This window comes from Pongo pygmaeus, chromosome 7 (assembly GCF_028885625.2).
Source record: "Pongo pygmaeus isolate AG05252 chromosome 7, NHGRI_mPonPyg2-v2.0_pri, whole genome shotgun sequence".
In the NCBI taxonomy this organism is placed as follows: Eukaryota; Metazoa; Chordata; class Mammalia; order Primates; family Hominidae; genus Pongo; species Pongo pygmaeus.
Genome location: NC_072380.2, coordinates 92,089,088 through 92,109,832, shown reverse-complemented (window position 1 = coordinate 92,109,832; position 20,745 = coordinate 92,089,088). Strand labels below are relative to the sequence as shown.

Genomic DNA, 20,745 nt, shown 5'->3' with positions numbered 1-20,745 from the left:
AGTTTCACTGCCCTAAAGATCCTCTGTGTCCTGCCTATTCATCCTTCCCTCCTCCCTAATTCCTGGCAACCACTAATTGTTTTACTGTCTCCATAGTTTTGCTTTTTCCAGAATATCTTATAGTCAGAATCATAAAACTTGTAGCATTTTCTGATTGGCTTTCACTTGGTAACACGCATTTAAGTTTCCTCCATATCTTTTCATGGTTTAATAGCTCATTTCTTTTTAGTATTTCATAATATTTCATGGTCAGAATATACCACAGTCCACCCACTTACCTACTGAAGAACATCTTGGTTACTTTCAAGTTTGGGCAATTATAAATAAATCTGTTATAAACATTCATATGTAAATTTTGGCTTAGACATAAGTTTTCAACTCATTTGGAAGCACAATTGCCAAAATCATATGATAAGAGTTTGTAAGTTTTGTAAGAAACTGCCAAACTATCTTTTAAATTAGCTGTACCACTTTGTATTCCTACCAACAGTGAATGAGAGTTCCTGTTGCTCCACATCCTCACCAGCATTTGATGTCGTCAATGTTTTAGATTTTGGCCATTCTAATAAGTGTGTGGTGGTATCTTGTGGTTGTTTTAATTTGTAATTTGCTAATGATATAGGATGTTGAGCATTTTTTTCATATGCTTATTTGCCACCTGTTTATATCTTCTTTGGTGAGGTGTCCAGGTATTTTGTCCATTTTAAATCAGGTTTTTAAAATCATTGAATTTTAAGAGTTCTTTGTATGTTTTAGATAAGTGTTTTATTAGTGTTTCATAAATATTTTCTCCTAGTCTGTGGCTTGTCTTCTCATTTTCTTGACAGTACCTTTCTCAGAGAAGAGGCTTTTAATTTTGATGAAGTCCAGCTTTATCTATCTATCTATCTATCTATCTATCTATCTATCATCTCTCCATCCAGATGGGGTCTCATTATGTTTTCTGGGCTGGTCTCAAATTCTCAAATGATCCTCCTGCCTTGGACTCCTAAAGTGTTGGGACTACAGGCATGAGCCCCTGTGCCCAGCCTTATCAATTTATTATTTCAAGGATTATACCAATTTTTTTTGCTAGTGTATAAAAATATGCAATTGATTTTAATATATTATCTTACTATACTCACTTATCAGCTCTTTTATTATTTATTTTATAACTTTTTTTAAAGTCCTTGGGAATCTAGACAACACAATCATGTCATGTGCAAATAACAAGTTTTACTTCTTCCTTTACAGTCTGCATGGCTCTCATTTTTTTTTTTTTTTTTTTTTTTTTTGTCTTATTGCATTGGCTAAAACCTACAGTACAATATTGACTAGAAGTGGTGAGAAAAGACATCCTTCCATTGTTCTAAACCTTAGGAGAAACACATTCAGTCTTTCACCATTAAATATATCGTTAGCTCTAGATTTTTTTGTAGACATCTTTCATCAGGTTGAGGAATGCCCTTTCTATTCATAGTTTCTTGCGATTTTCTTTTTTTAATCAGGAATAAGTGTGTAATTTTGTCAAGGGATATTGTCATTTTTCTTTTTTGATTTGTTAATATAGTAAATTATATTGACTGATTTTCAAATGTCAAAACAACCTTGCATTCCTAAGAAAAATCCCACTTGGTCATGATGCATTATCCTCTTTATACATTGCTGGATTCCATTTGCTAATATTTTGTTACAGGTATTTGTGTCTATGCTCATGAGAATATTAATCTGTAACACTTTGTGTGTGTGATATCTGTCTTATTTCAGTGTCAGGGTAATTCTGAACTCATAAAATAGTTGTAAATGTTACCTCCTTTTCTATTTTCTAAAAAGTTCATTGTTTGTATACAATGGTTATAATTTCTTTCTTAGATATTTGGTAGAGTTACTAATGGAGCCATCTGGACCTGGGGTTTTATTTTGGGGAAAATTTTTAAATATTAATTCCATTTCTTTAATAGATATAGAACATTTTACATTAACTATTTCTTCTTCAGTGAGCTGTGATAGTTTGTGTCTTTCAAGGACTTTGTCTATTTCACTGAAGCTGTGAAATTTATAGGCATAATATTGTTCATAATATTCCATGATTACCTTTTAATGTCTGTAGAATCTGCTCATACTTTCATTCTTGACATTGGTAATTTTTGTCATCTCTTTTCCCTGTTTAGTTTCATGAAAGGTTTTTCAATTTAATTGATCATTTCAAAGAACTAGCTTTTGATATTTTTTTTTTTTTTTTTGAGACAAAGTCTTGCTCTGTCTCCCAGGCTGGAGTGCAGTCGTGCCATCTTGGCTCACTGCAACCTCCACCTCCTGGGTTCAAGCAATTCTCATGCCTCAACCTCCTGAGTAGCCGGGATTACAGGTGTGCACCACCACACCTAGCCAATTTTTTTTTTTTTTTTTTTTTTTTTAGTAGAGATGGGGTTTTGCCATGTTGGCCAGGAACTCCTGACCTCTCGAACTCCTGACCTCAGATGATCCGCCCACCTCAGCCTCCCAAAGTGCTGGGATTACAGGTGTAAGCAACCATGCCTGGCCTAGCTTTTAATTTTATTTTCTCCATCGCTTTTGTGTTTTTGATTTCCTTGATTTCTGCTGTTACCTTTATTATAATGTGCTCTGCATGAGTTGGGTTTATTTGTTCTTTTTCAAATTTCTTAAGGTAAAAATTTAGATAATTTCTGAGACTTTTTCTGTTTTTCTAATATAGGCACTTAATGCTATAAATTTCCCTCACAGCACTGTTTCAGCTGCATCTCATACATTTTGATATGCTGTTTACATTTTCATCTACTTCAAAATACAGAATTTATCTTATGATTTTTTTCTTTTATCTGTGAATTATCTAGAAGCATTACTGTTTAATTTCTAAATATTTAGTAGTTTTTAATATAATCTTTTGTTATTGATTTCTAATTTAATCCCATTTTGACTAGAATTTTTTTGTCATTTATTCCCAATCTTCCTATCCTTTGCTAGAAAAATATTTTATTAACTTATTTATTATTGCTTCCTTTCTTTTTAAAGCAATTTTTCTTAATTCTCTTTTTCTCTCTGGGCTGACTTTTTCTGCTTCAGAAAGTTCTAGGCATAAAAAGATTGCTCCAGCCCTGGCTCTGAGTGACCTCTCAGCTCTGGGGCCCAAAACCAGGTAACCCCTGGGTTCCAATTCTAAATTCTCAGGAGAGTGTCTGATTTGATCAACCTAGGTCGGGTCCAACCCTGGGAAGTTGCTGGCACATAGAATTAACAAGGTCTGGTCTATCCCTTTAACAGAGCTGTGGACAAAAATAGATTTTAACAATGACACATGGACTGGATAGCACCTCAGAAGTTCAGTATACTGGCTGGGCGCCTTGGCTCACGCCTGTAACGCCAGCACTTTGGGAGGCCTAGGCGGGTGGATCACCTGAGGTCAAGAGTTCAAGATCAGCCTGGCCAACATGACAAAACCCCGTCTCTACTAAAAATACAAAAATTAGCTGAGCATGGTGGTGGGTGCCTGTAACCCCATCTACTCGGGAGGCTGAGGCAGGAGAATCACTTGAACCTGGGAGGCGGAGGTTGCAGTGAGCTGAGGTCGAATCCCTGCACTCCAGCCTGGGTGACAGAGCAAGACCCTGTCTGAAAAAAAAAAAAAAGTTGAGTGTACTTATTCAGTAGAAACACTTGTCAGATTTTATAATTGATAAAAAGAAAAAGAAAGCCTTAAAATAAAATTGGGACCCTGGAAGAGCATGGCTTTTTTCATGGTTCCTTTGATGGTTACGTTTGATTTCTCAAGCTGGAGTATGCAGTGGTATTACAGGGGCTTTTGAAAGTCATAGGATAAACATGGTGCATCTTCTTGAAGCATCCATTTTACAAGACGTTTTGGGGAAATTTTATGTTAAAACAAACATAAATGTATGATGGAATAGACTGCAAAACAGCTCAAGATTTTTGAAGACATGGAACAGACCTTGGATTTCACAGTGGTGGATAGATCCTTTGTGGAAAAATTCCTGTAGCTTCCTTGTAAGGAGCCCTGGAAAACTCAATGAAAAATGTCAAAAATCGTATTTAGAATCATAATCTTCACCCTTGTTGGTATTTAAGTAATATTTCAATCTGTATCATGTACAACTTATGTGTGTATTTTTCGTTAATACTAAGCCAGTTTCTCCAGGGCATCTATCCATAGGCACCAAGGAAGGGATACCAATTGTGGGATTAATCTCGGCATGCTTATTGCACACCTATGACATGCTAGGTCAAGTATGTCTTCTGAGTATAGTTTCTTTTGTATTTATCTTGCTAAGATAAATGGGAAGGAAGTGGGGAAGATAGAGGTGAAGGTAAATGGAAATGACAAAGCTATTTCCAGTCTTGAAAGAGGGAAGGATGGGGAAGTGATAAGGAAGTGAGATAGTGTTACAGAAGCAATGCCTGGGACTAGAGATGTTGGTTCTCTTGCAATTGAATTAGGACACCCAGGGGAAATGACTTGACAATCATCAAGGAGAGTAAACACAGACATCTCTTGGACCCAAGCCCATGTCCATGACCTCGCTCCACACCTTTAGTCCTTCCTCCTGCTCAAACTTATAGTTGAGCCATCACCAAATTGGTAACAAAATACCAAGAACAACTAGAAAAGGAAAGGAGAATTCCTTATTAGCCTCAATTTTCTTCAAGGGAAATACTGCAGATTACTGCACATATAAGAGGAAGCCCTAAATTACATGGTGAATCTGGTTATGACATTCACACTGTACAGTAAGTAATACAATGTAGTCACTTCAGGTGTTTTCCTTTCCAGTCATGAAGGCATTAATACTGAAAGGAGTTTAAGAGACAAGGAAGCTTTGTAAACATGTCAGACCTCTGTGATGTTGAATACTCAGCCTCATAGGTAGCTAGCCTATAGACACCTGCTCTGTTTTGCAGTTGATCCCTAATGCTCTGCTCTTATCGCTGGGTTAGCTTGATTCTTTGAACCCTGTTAAAATGTAAATATCTCTTGGAAAGGTATTAATTTTTCTTCATTATAGTATAGTTGTGAAAGCAGAAAGGAAAGAGGAACACCACAGATGATCTTTGTTCTAGTTACAGCTCTACCACTGGATTTCTGTGACCGATGGGGATAGCCCTTCTTTCAATCTCCATGACCTCATCTGAACATAAATGGGCTGAACTAGAAGATCTCTAATGTCTTTTTTTTAGGTTCAACTTTCTGTGAGTCTGTGAGAAAAGACAATATGGGTAGGACCATTTTTGGGCTGGGTTCTGAGTGAGCAGTTTTCTACGCTCGAAGCAAAGGGCCAGCAATGGAGATATGGGCACCCAATGCCAAACTTTTCTCAGAGTCTACTTCTGTCAAGGGAAACTCCTGGGGCTGTATACCTAAGAGATCATAACAGTGATAAAAACTATTACAATTTATCTCAACTACTCATGATTCAGAATTGCTGATATGTAAGACCATGATGCACTCATTCTTGAATCAGCTTCTAAATCCTTTACACGTCCTTAAGAACCAGTCAATACAAGTCTTTACCTCTGTTGTGAGATGGGACAGATGTGTTTGTGATTATTCATCCTATTAGTCTTACTTCGTCTCAATAACTTGCCAAACAGAAGAGGTGACAACAGACCTACATCTGCAAGAAAGTGAATTTGTTCACAAACAAATCGTTTACAAGTTATGGGATAGCCAGGTGGATATTTCCGGCGGGCAATTGGAAATCCAAGTCCAGGGCTGAGGAAACAGCTGGATTTAGGAGTCATTTATGTTTAGGAAGTTGTTGATACCTAGGATTTCTGCCTTTTTAAAAAAACATAATAATGCATGTGTATTTATATTTCTTATCTACAGCACAAATTATATGAATGACACAGAATTTAAAAACTTCTTGAAGGGTTTACATATTTTCAGTGTCCTAAATATGACTACATCTTGTCAAGTGGCCAGGGAGAAGGTGAAGGCTGAAGTCAAGGTCAGGTTTAGGCTCTGGAGACAGCAGTTTTTGATTCTGATTGTGTTCCTAGAGTATCTCTCCATTTCTAAAATAGGGACACTTTAGTCTCGATCCTATTTCTATTCAGACAGAGCTCCCTAGTCAGTGGCAGGTTTGGGGAACGTTTTCAGTGTCTATGGGATGTAGATTCAGGGGTGAGAGGCAAGCAGGATGAGGGGCTTGGTGCAGCTTCTGTCTCCTGCTCAGGAAGGTGGGTGGCAGAATTCCTCCCCCCACCCCTGGCCTTTCCTGGTCGGCATGAATGAGCTCAGGGTCTCCTTGCAAGGGGGCTGGGCTCTCTGACTAGAGGCATGCTGCTGACCTAGAGATAATTAACTGATAGTTTCTACCACGACCTGCTGACCCCTTTATAGGAACCACTGTAAAGATAAAAAGACTTTCTGTTTTCTTTTTTCTTAGCATCTCCAGTGCCTGAAACCTTCACAGTCATCATGCTATTTTGTGTTTATCATTAATCTTCCCGTTGAAAGCATCCCCTTTTCTCCCCTCTTGTTCCTGCCCTGGCCCATTTGCAGTTCAGGTGATTGACCCTCTCAGAAAATGCTCCCTGTGAAGCCAAAATGTGAGTGAGTTAGACTGGGCCATTTCCAGCACGCCCCTCGTCACCCCGTGCCTGTGCAGTGTCACCTACTTCTGATAACAGCCTTGGACTGAGGGCGCAGGAGAGGGTGGTTTTATGCCACAGATACTTCATTTGTCAATGCTGTCTTCCAAATCTTTCTCATGTCCATTATCATAGGCCTAGAACAATTGTTTTTATTAGACAGTTTAATACATTGCCTCTTAGACCAGCAGGCGAACCTGAGCATCTTTCTGACTCCTGTGCTGTCATTAACATGCTTCTTAATTCAGAACAGCTGTTCCTCCTCCCCCTCCTCCTCTCTCCCAATCTTTGCTCCTTAGACAAACTTTGCTTATTCAGAAACTGGGAAAAAAGATTTTTGAGTAAATGAGAATTCTGGAAACATAAGGATTTGTCTCTTTCATCATGGACACCTTTTAATTTTAAACATTTTGATGAAAATCTTTCCAAAATACATTGTTTAGTACCTTCTTAAACAGAGAAAATAGGACGAAATTTAATTTTTTTCTTGATGCCTTGGGATCATGACAGTGAACAAGATTTTGTTACTCTGCTGCAATGCAATAGGGCACATAAAGGGCACATAAAGGGCACAGATTTTCTGATTCTGAAGTTATTTTGAAAACTTTTAATAGACTCTCGTCTCCCTGCTTTTCATCAGTCCATTGACCTATCACTCTGGTTATCAATGCACCTATTTTCAGAAATTCTTCTACCCTAATTTTCTGATGTTCAGTGTTTACTGTGAGCATAGAAGACCAATATAGACACACACTTACACATGTGTGCATGCAGATGTGCATTAGAACTGTGTGTAAAGAGGTGTGAGGAGGTACCTGAGAGTTTCCTGTGAGTAAATGGAATATGTTATGAGTTCTCTATTTTGGTTTTCCAGAGACTGCTTTTGTTAAATTTTTTGCTCATTTTAGGAATAGAAAGTTGCAAGACAAATGAGTTTAATAATGATGAAAAGCTCCCAGATTTCTAGGAGCTATCTATCTTTCTAGAAAGTTCTTCCTCAGTTCTTTTTTTTTTTTTTTTTTTCACTTAATGCAAGTATAGGCAATGGTTACTAAAAGGAGATTCCTTTTGTGAGAGGCCTGTCATTTCATTATCCCAACTTCACATACAAATGATTTCATTATCTTTAAAAATGTTATCATGATATTCTCAAACTATTGCCATTTTTAAAAAAAACCCACCAGGTGCAAAAACAAACTGCAACCACAACAGCTAAATCTGTCTCTCTCCCTCATTGTCCTCTTTGGCAAAGTTCTGTGGAAAGCTGAATAAATGAACAGGGCCATTTGACAGCGTGTAACCCACACCAGCCCGGTTGTGCAATGCCTTGAACGTAAGTCATTTTCAACCAAACGAAGGTATATTTTCTTTTATATTGTTGACTTTGACCCTGAAGCTTAGCAAAGAACACTTGTGCGACATTTTCTGGATCAATTTATCATCTGCTCAGAGCAGACATGCATTTTTTCTCATCATTAAAGGGAAACCAAACCCATCAACATAATCCCCCATTCTGCTTTGTTTCTTCCCAGTCCTTCATGTTGTAGATTCTAAAATATTAATGAAGAGATGTGAAAGTAATGTGCTCTATTCTCACACCCAGCCCCAGTGGGAGGAAGGATATGGCCAGGGAGTAGGAGAATGAGAAATGTCCTAGTTTTGCAAAACAACATTGCTCAAAGTCAGGTTGTTGGATTCTATCTCTGAATATCCCAAGGTGGTGATAAAATCCAGATTTCTGGGCTAATCTATACCTATGGAATCAATATTTCTGGAGGATGAGGCTTTGTCATTTACATTTTAAATGGATGCATTTAAAACTGATTGGACTGGATGGTGTCTGAGCTTTTACTTTACTTAACGAGTTCTATGCCTCTGACTCTTATGTGAATACTGATAATAAACTGCTTACAGGCTGGGCATCATGGATCATGCCTGTAATCCCAGCTATTTGGGAGGCCAAGGCAAGAGGATCGCTTGAGCTCAGGAGGTTGAGACCAACTTGGGCAACAGAGTGAGAACCTGTTTCTATGTAAAAAAATTAAATTAAAAAATGTGCTTACAGAATACTCATAATGAACTTTATTATTGTAAGAATAATAACTTTTGATTGTATAGCAGCATTTTTAACTTTTCAAAGTGTTTTCCTATTTTCCTATATATAACCCCCCAGAGGTGGGCAGGGGAGGTCTCATTACCTCCATTTTAGAGATGTAATAAAGTCCCTGAAGCTTAATGACTTGTGCCAACTACATTATAACTTAGTGGTCAGGAGTCAGGACTGGCACGCAGGTCTTCTGACCTCATTTCACTGTACATTTGGTGTTCTAAGATCCAAGACACAAGAGGAAGCTTTATTAAAGTGTCCCTTAAAAATGGACTTGAGCCGAAATCAGCGCCTTCCAAGCCTCTCCACATGCTGTTGAGTGTGCTGTGCATTTGCTCCTGAGAGACGAAAGCACAGACGAAGATGCCCTGCACACCGGGAGAGAAATGGGAATCTTCAAAACAAAGGAACCTCATTCCTCTTCTGTTCATCCCCTTCAATTTTCTGATCCTTTCCCTCCACTCCCTCTTTCTTGTAAAGACTTAAACTCTGAAATAATTATATGAAATTAAGTCGGTAAAAGCCAGGCTCATTTCCTTAAGATTGATGTGTTAACATTTGGGGCAGTTTTCTCAGGACTCAGGGAGATGATTATTTCTGAGGTTGGCTGCTGGAAGCTTCCTCTTCCCTAGGGAGGGGTGAGCCTCCCTCCCAGGACACCTCCCTCCATGACACAGCCTAACTGTTAGCAGAAGTTCATAAAAAAAGTTGGTTGATTTTTTTAAGTGCTGGAGCCTTTTCTCCTTTTAATTCTGGTCATAACTACCCACTGTCCAAAAAAAGGAGACACAGCAGGCTCTAAACTCTCTCTGAGACTGAATGCAAATTGAGTGTCTGGGAGCCTGAGGGAGGTGCGGGAAACACTTTCCAGCTCCACTGTCATGTTTTTATCTGTAGATCAAGATAAGCGAGCGGGTGGATTGTTAGCAAAAAGGAATCTCTTCATGCAAATTATAATTCTCTTAAAAAAAATGAGCATGAAGGTGTGACCCTGCCTGTCACTTATCAATGTGTGCAGTAAAACGAATGGAAGGTTGGAAGACTGGGATCCTTTGCATTGGAAAATGGCTTGAGTGCCCGTGCTGAAGCCACGCTGAATTTCCCGTGTTCCTGCAGCAGCCTGGGAGAAGACCGGCAGGGTCACATTCTAGTGGTGCCTGCCTGCCCTGACACATCATTTCTAATTATGACGTCTTTGTAAACCCCTTCCCTTTTGCTTCATAGGGCTTGTAAAATGTACCCGCAAACCTCTGCCTTCCTGTGCCTCCCTGCCCCGAGGTAGAAATCCTCCTCTTGCAGGAAGTGCAAAGCAAAGTTCAAAGCTTTCTTGGTCAAAAGAAAATGCTCCTGATCCAGGATAACATGATTAGGCAACAATTAGACCAGGAAAAAAAAAAAATAAATAAAAAAGCCAGGGCCCTGCATCACTGGCCAGTGCTGGCCTTCTGCAATCTCTGCTCTTCTAAAAGATACTTATTATTTCCTTGTTCAGTATGAAGATGCAAACCCAAATTGAATACCGTTTAGGGTCAAAGCCACAAGCAGCTTTGGGCTGTCAAGGGATGGAGAGCTCTGATGAGTCTGTGATGGAATGTCCCCACCAAACACAGAGGCTAAGGGATGGAGCTTAAGAGAGGGATGACAAAGAAAGGAAGCAAAGGTCCACAGACCCAGGACAGGCCCTGTCGCTCTGGTGACTTTCTGAATGACTGCCAGACTTGTTTCCCCGCTATAAGACAAGCCCAGTTCAACCCACGTTAAAAGGGGGTTAAAAGAGGTCATAAATCTTTCTGGGCACTGAAGATCCATGGAAAATATGGCCTGATGTCTCTGACATCTGTTTTGGGTTCTCAGCCTCAGCTGGCCCCACTGCCCTTTCTCCTGCGATAACTCACAGGCCCCATTCAGGCCGCCGAGTGGCAGGTATAGAGTGTCTCCCCTCAGAGCACTGGGGATGAAGGGTGAGCGTCCGGGCAGCAGGCGAGCCCCCAAGGCTGGCCCGCTGACACTGTAAGTCTATACCCAGGGGCTGGTGGAGGGGAGGCTGTGGGATTGATGGTGTAAATGGGCAGCACACACAGCCTGCAGAGGGGAGGCCGGCGGCGGGTGGGAGAGCGCTGGCTGAGGTTGGTCACACGGAGATTGAATTTCAGCTGAATTAGATCAGAGCTGTGGGAAACAGCACCTCCTTCACACACACAGCCGGTCTCATAGGAAGATGTGGGAGGGCGGCTGGGGAGACAGAGGCAGGCAGCTGCGATGAAATACCGACGTCCGCTCACAGCAGCTAACAGCTAACTTAATTACTCTACTACCTCTCCCCAGCGTACTGGCCAGACTTCGCAGACCCTGGGGTATGAGACTGAAAGGCTCCATGGTGCCAGGGAAAGATGGGGTGGTCAGCATTGAAAACACACCATGGTTTGGGAGTGAGGCTGCGTGTGTCTCTAAAGGAGGAAAAGCGTGATTATGAAAGTACAGGAAAGGCAGGGAACTTTTAGATCCACAGCTGCAGAAGGCAAACTCCAGAAAGGACTTACGTGGCTTTCACTGCTACCTTTAGGGTTTGATGTTTTATAGCATTTTATTAACATGCAACGCAAGCTCTCAATACCATAACTGTGTTCGCTGCTGCTGCTAGGAACTGTTCCTCTAATCCCCTTTCTCTGCTTAATAACCTGACGCCATTTCAGTGACCCAGAATACCAGCTTTTCTTGGGAGGCCTTGGAGGAGTGGAAAATTGGGAGAAAGTTTTAGAATTAAAATGGGAACACTTGCAGTCCTATTAAAAAGGGCAAGAAGTCAGCTGCTTTGAAATCCACCCCCTCAGCAGGGGTGGGGAAAGCCTTTCCAGGAGACAGTGGGAACACATTTGTTCCCTAAGCTGGCACCAGAGTGGCTTTCTCCAGGGCAGCCAGGGCCTGGCATTCTGTATACACCATTTGAATCAGGGAGCCTTCAAATGATCCTTTTTTCTCTTCCTGTCACTCAACAAGAGGCTGGCGGCAAAAATTTCTACGGCAGCTTCTCTTGAACCAGGCAGAAAACAACCCCTGAGGCCGCTCATTGCTCCCTAGTCTCCTGGTTTGCATTGCACATCCATTTTGAGCCTGCTGCTACTGATGAGAAAATGACCTCAAACAACTGCCCACTAAAGGTCCCATGCTGTCACGATGCCGGGGGCTTTCTGCATAGCGCTCCGTTTCTCAGAAAGAGCAGCTTCTGGAGTTTTGTACAATGCCTGGGCCTGAGGAAACCTGCCAGGATATTCCTGGTAGGATGAATGATCATCCCCCCGTAACAGACAGAAACACCCAGAGCAGAGACAGGGTCCACGCTGTGGGATCTGACTCAATGTTTGAATTCTTAGGAGCTCACCACTTCATTGGATTTCTCATGACTGAAAAAAAGAGACCATTAGAATCTGGATGAGATGAGAATTTAGGTGCTGTTTTAGATTCCCCTAGATTAGGTGGATACCCAAAAGAGTGTGTGGAAAAACTGCAGGGAGGGCCGGGAGCGGTGGCTCATCCCTGTAATCCCAGCACTTCAGGAGGACGAGGTGGGCAGATCATCTGAGGTCAGGAGTTCGAGACCAGCCTGACCAACATGGAGAAACCCCATCTCTACTAAAAATACAAAAGTACCTGGGCATGGTGGCACATGCCTGTAATCCCAGCTACTCTGGAAGGCTGAGGCAGGAGAATCGCTTGAACCTGGGAGGTGGAGGTTGCAGTCAGCCAAGATCGCACCACTGCACTCCAGCCTGGGCAACAAGAGTGAAACTCGGTCTCAAAAAAAAAAAGAAAACATGCAGGGAGTCTGAGTCCTCTGAAATGGGATGAAACATTTATATGTGAAAATTGTGTATATTTCCTCTAGCCCCAGGAAGAGAGCCCTGTGTATTCTGTTGAACAGATCTGCTGATTTTCAAGATTCCAAGACTCCTCCAGACTTAAGCACTACTGTTTTATATTAAATATTTTGCAAAGGTAATTTTAAGAGGGAGCATTGGTTTCCCTCAATCACAGGCTCTGCAAAGTACAATGTGCTGTCTACTGTATACTTTGCCACATGGAGCCTGGCTGCTTGACTCATGTAACTCAATGTAAACAGTAACTGGGAGAGGACACACACGAGCAGGCAGGGTATGCCCACAGGGTCACTGCTTGACATGGCTATGCTGCAGCTAGAGTATGGCTCTCCCTTGGATGGATCTATTCTGTTAATACCTCTGTCCCAGAATTTGTAGTCCCAAAGTGGTGCTCTGGGAGAACGTATTAACGAAAAGAAAGAGAATAAATGAGAACCTTAAAGAGTTTATAGGGTTCAGGCTTGATAAACCTCTTGGGTAAGAAAGGTAGGTAGATACAGAGGAAGATTTGCATCCATCACATTGGGAAGAGTGTACGCTGGCCTGTGGGTACAAACCCCTTTCTGCCAGGGTAGGGAAGGTTCTTGGGGGAAAGGTGGTTGTCATAATACATCTTAAACAATTACAAAGGTGCCAGAATCCCATAGTTTCCCTTTCTGGAGTTGATGTTTGGATGCAAATTACAGGCATGTTTTGCCTTAAACAAATCCAGTGTTAGGCCGGCGTGGTGGCTCATGTCTGTAATCTCAGCACTTTAGGAGGCCAAAGCAGGCAGATTGCTTGAGCTCAGGAGTTCAAGACCAGCCTGGTCAACATGGCAAAATCCTGTCTCCACAAAAAAATACAAAAATTAGACCAGGCACGTGGCTCATGCCTGTAATCCCAGCACTTTGGGAGGCCAAGGCAGGTGGATCACAAGGTCAGGAGTTCAAGACCAGCCTGGCCAACATGGTGAAACCCTGTCTCTACTAAAAATACAAAATTTGCTGGGTGTGGTGGCACGCACCTGTAATCCCAGCTACTTGGGAGGCTGAGGCATGAGAATTGCTTCAACCCAGGAGGCAGAGGTTGCAGTGAGCCGAGATTGCACCACTGCACTCTAGCCTGGGCAACAAGAGCGGAAACTCCATCTCAAAAAAAAAAGAAAAGAAAATCCAGTGTTGATGAGTTGATTTCCCAAAGCAGATGAACTGGCAAGTTGGGTGTGGTGATTATTTACATTAAATAGTAGCTACTGGTGGTCAGCGCGGTGGCTTACGCCTGTAATCCCAGCACTTTGGGAGGCCAAGGTGGGCAGATCACAAGGTCAGGAGATCAAGACCATCCTGGCTAACACGGTGAAACCCTGACGCTACTAAAAATACAAAAAAAATTAGCCGGGCGTGGTGGCGGGTACCTGTAGTCCCAACTACTCGGGAGGCTGAGGCAGGAGAATGGCGTGAATCCGGGAGGCGGAGCTTGTAGTGAGCTGAGATTGCCTCACTGCACTCCAGCCTGGGTGACAGATCGAGACACCATCACAAAAAAAAAAAAAAAAAAAATTAAATAAATAGTAGCTACTGGCTGGGCATGGTGGCTCATGCCTGTAATCCCAGCACCATGGGAGACGGAGGCAGCTGATTGCTTGAGGCCAGGAGTTCAAGACCAGCCTGGGCAACATGGTAAAACCCTGTCTCTACAAAAACAAAACAAAACAAAAATTAGCCGGGCATGGTGGTGTGCACCTATAGTCCCAGCTACTCAGGAGGCTAAGGTGGGAGGATCACTTGAGCCTAAGGAAGCTGAAGCTGCAGTGAGCTGTGATCGTGCCACTGCACTCTAGTCTAGGTGACAGAATAAGACCTTGTCTCAAAAAAAAAAAAAAAAGGAAAAGAAAAGAAAAAAAGTAGCGTAGCTACCATTGATGCAGGACCCACATGAGCAGAGATTTACATACTTTATCTCAAGCAATTCTTCTGACAACACAATGAAATGGGTACTATTTCCTCCATTTTTCAGATGAGGAACTTAAGGTTTAGAGAGCTTAAGCTCCTTCCTGAGGATTACTTTTCTACCAAGTGCCAGAGAGAACCAGCACTGAAAGCCAGATCAGTCTACCTCCAAAGACTATGCTCTTAAATTCTCCATTAGTCAGCTCCTCAGTGCAGTGGGATTTGATGCTTTACCAGAAATATCAAGACCCTAAGTGCATCTTAAACACAATTTGATTTTCAAAGGTAGAAAAAAAAAGGAATGAAGTTTTACCAAGTGCCTATTGTATCCAGATAGTATGTCAGGGGATATGACTATGTCATTTGGTAAAAAATTAAATTTTATAAAATATTCAATTCTTGTGGAATATTTTCAAAATACACTTGTCAGTTAAAGTTAGGTACACACATGCAAATCATCCCCCTCAAGTAGTCTCACAAACTAGTCAAAACTTTCCCAGGGCAGAGGGCAGATTTTGCTCCCTATTTTATCTTCTTTGTGCATAGAATATTTGTCTTAGGCTGATAGATAATTAATGAATTAGTGAGTAAAAATATGAGCCTATTTTGAGGACAGCCATCAGAAAGCCTTATTTCTTAAAATGGAAGTGGCTCACCCTGGCAACCAGACATGGAGATATGGGGATTGCTCAATATACACCCAAAGTAGGTCTTATGCAGAAGACTAAGAAAGATGAGAGCGAAAATAAAACAAGGATATGGAGATATTGCTTTTGAAACTTGAAAAACTATACTTTGTTTTTCTAATGTTTAATTGTTCCTGTTCAGATTGGGGAAATTAAAAGCTCTTACTAGTTCAAAGTTTTACCCGATGAACATTACACCTACCCCTTTCAGAGATCTCAATGAATGAGTCCGTCTGTGATTTTTTTCAGCACTGTGATCCAAATGATATCCAAACATAACATCCCCCTCCTACCCCAGCCCCCTCAGTGCATGTGTGTTTGGTAAATGTTAATGTGCCTGGGGTCTTTGGTATTGGGAAGTTAACATTCATTTTTTTGGTTGGAAATGCAAATAGTTCATCAAAATGTAATGCTTTTGGTGAACCAGAGATTGAAAGAATGAACCAATTTTGAGGACAGTAATCATGGACTTGATTTGCAGCTTAAGAAAGGTCATTTCTGCTGAGTAGTATCCTGAAGCAAATACTACCAAGGGACGCTACGGACTTTCTAGACTTGATATTCTTAAAACTATGGATAAACATCCCTCTTGAGAAATGCAGGTATTCACATGCTTAAAGAGAGGTTTGGTACATATGCTATCTTTTTTTTTCCTTCTTCTTGAGACAGGGTCTTACTTTATTGCCTAGACTGGAGTGTAGTGGCACAGTCATAGCTCACTGCAGCCTCAGCCTCCCTAAGTGTTGGGATTACAGTTGTGAGCCACTGCGCCTGGCCTGCTGATGCTATCTCAAGGGTGCTTGCAGGCCTCTGGTGTGGTCAGATCTCATGGGTTGTAAAGTCATAAATAAGTTAACTGCTCCATGTTTCTAGCTGAATCTCTGTCTGCTCTTATGTCTTTAGGCCGATAGCAGAGAGTGGTAGCCTTGGGAAGAGGAAATAATCACTGGGCTCAGAGTTCTTCACTGCTTGCTCCACACATTACAATTCAGTATCCCAATTAGATTGTTCCAGGGACACTCCCTCCCTTCTTTCCTTCCTTCCACTGACTCATTCATCCATTCATTCAACAAACATTGATGGAGCCCCTCCTATGGCCTTATAGCAGCCCCCATCCGGTGAGAGGAAACACACAAGTAAGCCCTTAGAGTCCAGTGTGCAATTGAGGGTTAGAGCTGTGCACAGCTTTTGGAAGAGCAGAGTGGAGGAACACCTGACTGTTGGCAGTCAGGGACAAGGAGATTTTCCTAGAGGAAGGGAGCCTGAGCTGAGCCTTTAAACTCTTTTTTTTTTTTTTTTTTGAGACAGATTCTCACTCTGCTGCCCAGACTGGAGTATAGTGGTGCCATCTCGGCTCACCCCAACCTCTGCCTCCCAGGCTCAAGCGATTCTCCTGCCTCAGCCTCCTGAATAATTGGGATTACAGGCATGCGCCACTACCGCTCAGCTAATTTTTGTATTTTTAGTAGAGACAGGGTTCACCATGTTGGCCAGCCTGGTCTTGAACTCCTGACCTCAAATGATCCACCCACCTTGGCTTCCTAAAGTGCTGGGATTACAGGCGTGAGCCACTGCCCCCAGCCTGAGCTGAGCCTTTAAGAATACAAGAAAAGTTTGCTAGGAAGAAAAGAAATGGTAAGGCTGTCCAGGCTCTCACACCGTGTGTGAAAGCATGGGTGTGGGGGTAGAGAGGAGAAGTACGCAGGGGAAATTGTGGCAGAGGCCAAGAAGGGAAGTAACCCTGCTTGGACTCCAGGCTGTGTGCAGAGCTATGATGGGAGATAAGGTCAGATAAGAATAACAATTGCTAACATTTATTGAACACCTGCTATTTTCCAGGCACTGTTCTAATGGATTTATGTGTTTTGACTTAGTTAATCATGGCAACAGCCTTATGAGGTGTATATAAATATTACTACTGTTTTTCAGATTCACAGGGAGATCAAGTATTTTGCCCAAGAGCACACAGCTAGAGAGTGGAGAATTCCGGATTCAACCCAGACAGATTGACTCCAGAGCGTGTGCTATTCGTGGCTATGCCAGAATGCCCTGATGGCCTCAGGTTTGCCTTGCCAACTGACAAAGGCGACTGTTTCCTACCCATTGGCTCAGGTTAGAGGTTACCATGACTGTGGAGATAGTTTTCTTGTGCCATTCTCTCCTTCCTTAGACCACAGGGAATAAAGCTGCACACACTGTTTAATATAGAAAGCCAACATGGAGGGTAGGAACCATATTGGTTTTATTCATCAATGTAAATTCAGTACCAAGCTCAGTGCCTGGTACACAGTAAGCACTCACTGAATATTTATGGAAGAAACAACAAATGAATTCATTGATTTTTATCTATTAATTATAAGGAAGTGAATTCAGACTTCTTCAGGGTTATGCTTACCTTTACTTTTGAGATGTAAATTAAGAAAAACGAGATTCCAATAAAACCTTGTCACAAATATATATTTGGAAATCTGTGAAACGGTCAACCCCAAACCAAAATTTACATAAGAATAACTTATTTATTTCAAATTTACAACCAATGGATTGTGGTGTGTGTGTGTGCGTGCGTGCGTGTGTTCCATTTGTAGCATGTGTAGTTGCTTTATCTAATATGTACATTCTCTAATTCACAGATGGTTCCAGCTTCCTACCCTTCCAGTTAAAATAAACAAAAAGGAGGGTCCTGAGTGTCTATGATTTTCATAAGATCTATGGCGTTTCTTCTGCAGATGATCAACAGTTGCCTGCCTTGGACTTTGGAGTACCCAAGAACTAGGTAGGTAATGGAATTAGGTCACACTGACATCCAGGGATGGAATTTGCGCAGTGACATTAATGCATCGATTGCTTCCTATATATTTCAGTGTCATAAACAAAGTTGCTCTTTCCTTTGCAAGAAGAAAAGAGCACGGTGGAAACAGAGAAGTGTGTCTTCTGTTTGGTCAGCAAGGCAGGAAAGGCCTTGTGTGCTCTGTCCGTCAACACTGATAAGCTGTGGCATCGGGAGGCTGGGAGGATCCCCAGCTGTTCCACCTACACTGGGTCCCAGGGCGCGTGATCCTGCTCGGGAAGCAAGGGGAGCTCAAACAGGGAAAGATGAGTACCATGAACACAAATAGTCTACTCGGAATTTCTTAAATTATTTGAGTATCCATATATTTGACTTCAAGAGACCTTTATTTTCTGGGTTTCTTCCTTGTAGCTCAAAGAGTATGTGTTTTGAGCATTTCAGTTGGTGCAGCCCCTCTACAAAAGCCTTCCTCCAAAAGAGTCAAAATCTTAAGGAATCTAGCAAAACTAGAACAAGATGCATCATAATTGGTTTCTATAAATTAAGAAACAATTGATTTTTAATTTCTTAGTATATTTGTGGTTAAGTATAATGGTATTTGATTTAAGTATATTTGTGGTTAAGTAGAATAGTATTTGGTGCATCTTATTCCATTGTGAAGAGTATTAATGATTATAACTAACAAGTTTTATGTGCTTTACGTTTTCAAATGCCTCCTACAAAGTTTATATTTGCTCATTTGGTTCTCTTTAGCTCTCTCTGAAATGAAGACAACTATCACTATCCTACTTTTACAGATGAGGAGACTGGAGTTCAGGGAACATACTGGGCTAAGGGTTTTGCCTTAGAGGCAGCCTGTGAAAAGTAAAGGAGCAAGAACTTGAACCTAGTTCAAGTTCCAAAACCCATTCTCCTCTTAACCACTCAATGGATAAATCCAGAAAAGTGAGAAACTTATTCTTGAATGTCCAACACAGGCTAGGTAATTTTATACATACTATTTCATTTAGAAACAACAGATTGTGTACTAGTATCAGGGATAAAGAAATTAAGATTCCAAGAGGACCAATAACTTAACAAATGCTTGGTAAATGATTGAGCCCTTTTAGTGAAAAATAACAGATAATTCTAGGAAAAAAGATGTTCTTGAACTATATCAGCTTACTGAAATTTGTTAGGAGTGCAAACCTAGGCAGAATATCTCACAAAAGGAAGCTTATTTGTAAAAAGTGGAGTTCGGTTGGCTTTCTTTTTTTTTTCTATTCTGAGGAATATTTTCTTTTCCTTTTCAGAAAATCCAGGTCAGGAACTGTATCTTTGCCCAGCCACCTGCAAACAGACTTGAGAACAATGTAAACCACCCTCTGCAGGATATTGATTCTGATGGAGTAAATGTTGATTAAGCAGAATGGTGTTTTTTTTTTTAACTGGAGGAATTCCAGATCTTTCCTTAGGCCCGTCTCTCCAGGGAAATGAGCTCTATCCTCAAAAATCTACAGAAAACCTGAGTAAGAATGAAGATTTATGATGGGAGACGCTGGGCGGAAGACGGCTGGCTATCTGGTGGGCTATCTAGAAGCTCATCTTTGTGTTATTAGAGAAACACTCCCGCTCTTGACAGGATATGGTCTGCTTATCACATAATCTTCTCAAGTTTCATTCCCATTCTGCTTACAAATGCCCCAAATATAAAGAGATGCATTTCATCAAGACAGCCTTTTAAGAGGCAGTTGATCCCAGCTGTTGCCGTCTATCTTAAACACCTACCTTTTCACCCTAGTGTGGAGTTTACATGTCGATAAGGGATGTAAAAAAGGGAACTTGAGAAATCTCAGCAGAGGAAAAACACTGAGGCTGTCTCTGGGGATTGGAGTAGGAGTAAAGAGCTCAGGAAGCTCTAAGTTCCAGAACACCCCTCCTTTTCAGAGAGGAGCCCTGGGGCGATGCTGGCCTGCCCCAGGCCTTGAGCTGATCTCAAATACCAGGGACTAGAAACCCTTTTCCAGGCACATAAGCTGAGGGATTCATTGCCTGCTACTTTGGCATTTTCTTGTCAAGAGCTGGTGGTAAAATAGAAGTGAAAGATGCAGGTAGGAACAGGAGAGCCAGACCTGGAAAGTTTTGGCTCACCCATGGACCCTCCGTCCTGGCATTGTCCATGCTCATCCGTGATGAATTCTCAATACCTGATTTCATGACACACATATGTAGACTTGGGATGCATTCCCAGACAGCCAAGTGGGATATGCTGGCAAATGACCTGCGAGTTTTCTCTCACTCCTGAGTCTGCAAGCTCAGAAAGCCAGGGCTCTTGGAGGTTGCTAAGTCTGGAAGACTTTTACGTGGAATACCGAGGGGGGAGGTTAGAATTAAGTATTAAGTGGGCAAAACAGAAGGGGTCATTTCAGAGTCCTGCTTGGGTCCTGGTGCAGCCCGTTGTAGCTGATAGGGGTGGAGGCGGGGAGGTATCTCCTTTGTTGAAGAAATAAACCTGGGACTGTGAATCCAGTCTGCTCCCTCCTAACGACTGGGCTGCAGTGTTTGAAGTCGGAACTGGTGTGTTTCGGGAAGCTGGCTGCATCAGGTTCCCATTAGCCCAGGCAGCCGCACCGGTGGGTTCACACCACGACATGGTAACAATTAAGCCTTCTGCTACTGGTCCTTACCCTGGGGTGAGGCTCTTTTCTTTTTTACCAATGTGGCTTAAAGTTGCCCTTGTTTCCTTGTGGCTCGATTTCCTGCAGATTCC

At 41.8% G+C, this 20,745-nt stretch overlaps 1 protein-coding gene across 3 annotated transcripts in view; it reads left to right on the top strand.

Moving 5' to 3' along the window:
* Positions 1 to 20,745, top strand: part of TPD52 (tumor protein D52) — a 381,723-nt gene that overhangs the window by 338,337 nt on the left and 22,641 nt on the right. For 2 of the 3 annotated variants that reach the window (XR_010127243.1, XR_010127242.1), the window contains 3 exons: positions 17,138 to 17,320; positions 17,839 to 17,981; positions 18,070 to 19,402. The gene's annotated coding sequence lies outside the window, so the exon portion shown is untranslated. Of the gene's footprint in view, positions 1 to 17,137; positions 17,321 to 17,838; positions 17,982 to 18,069; positions 19,403 to 20,745 lie in introns of those variants that run through there. The other variant, XR_010127244.1, reaches the window with a different exon arrangement.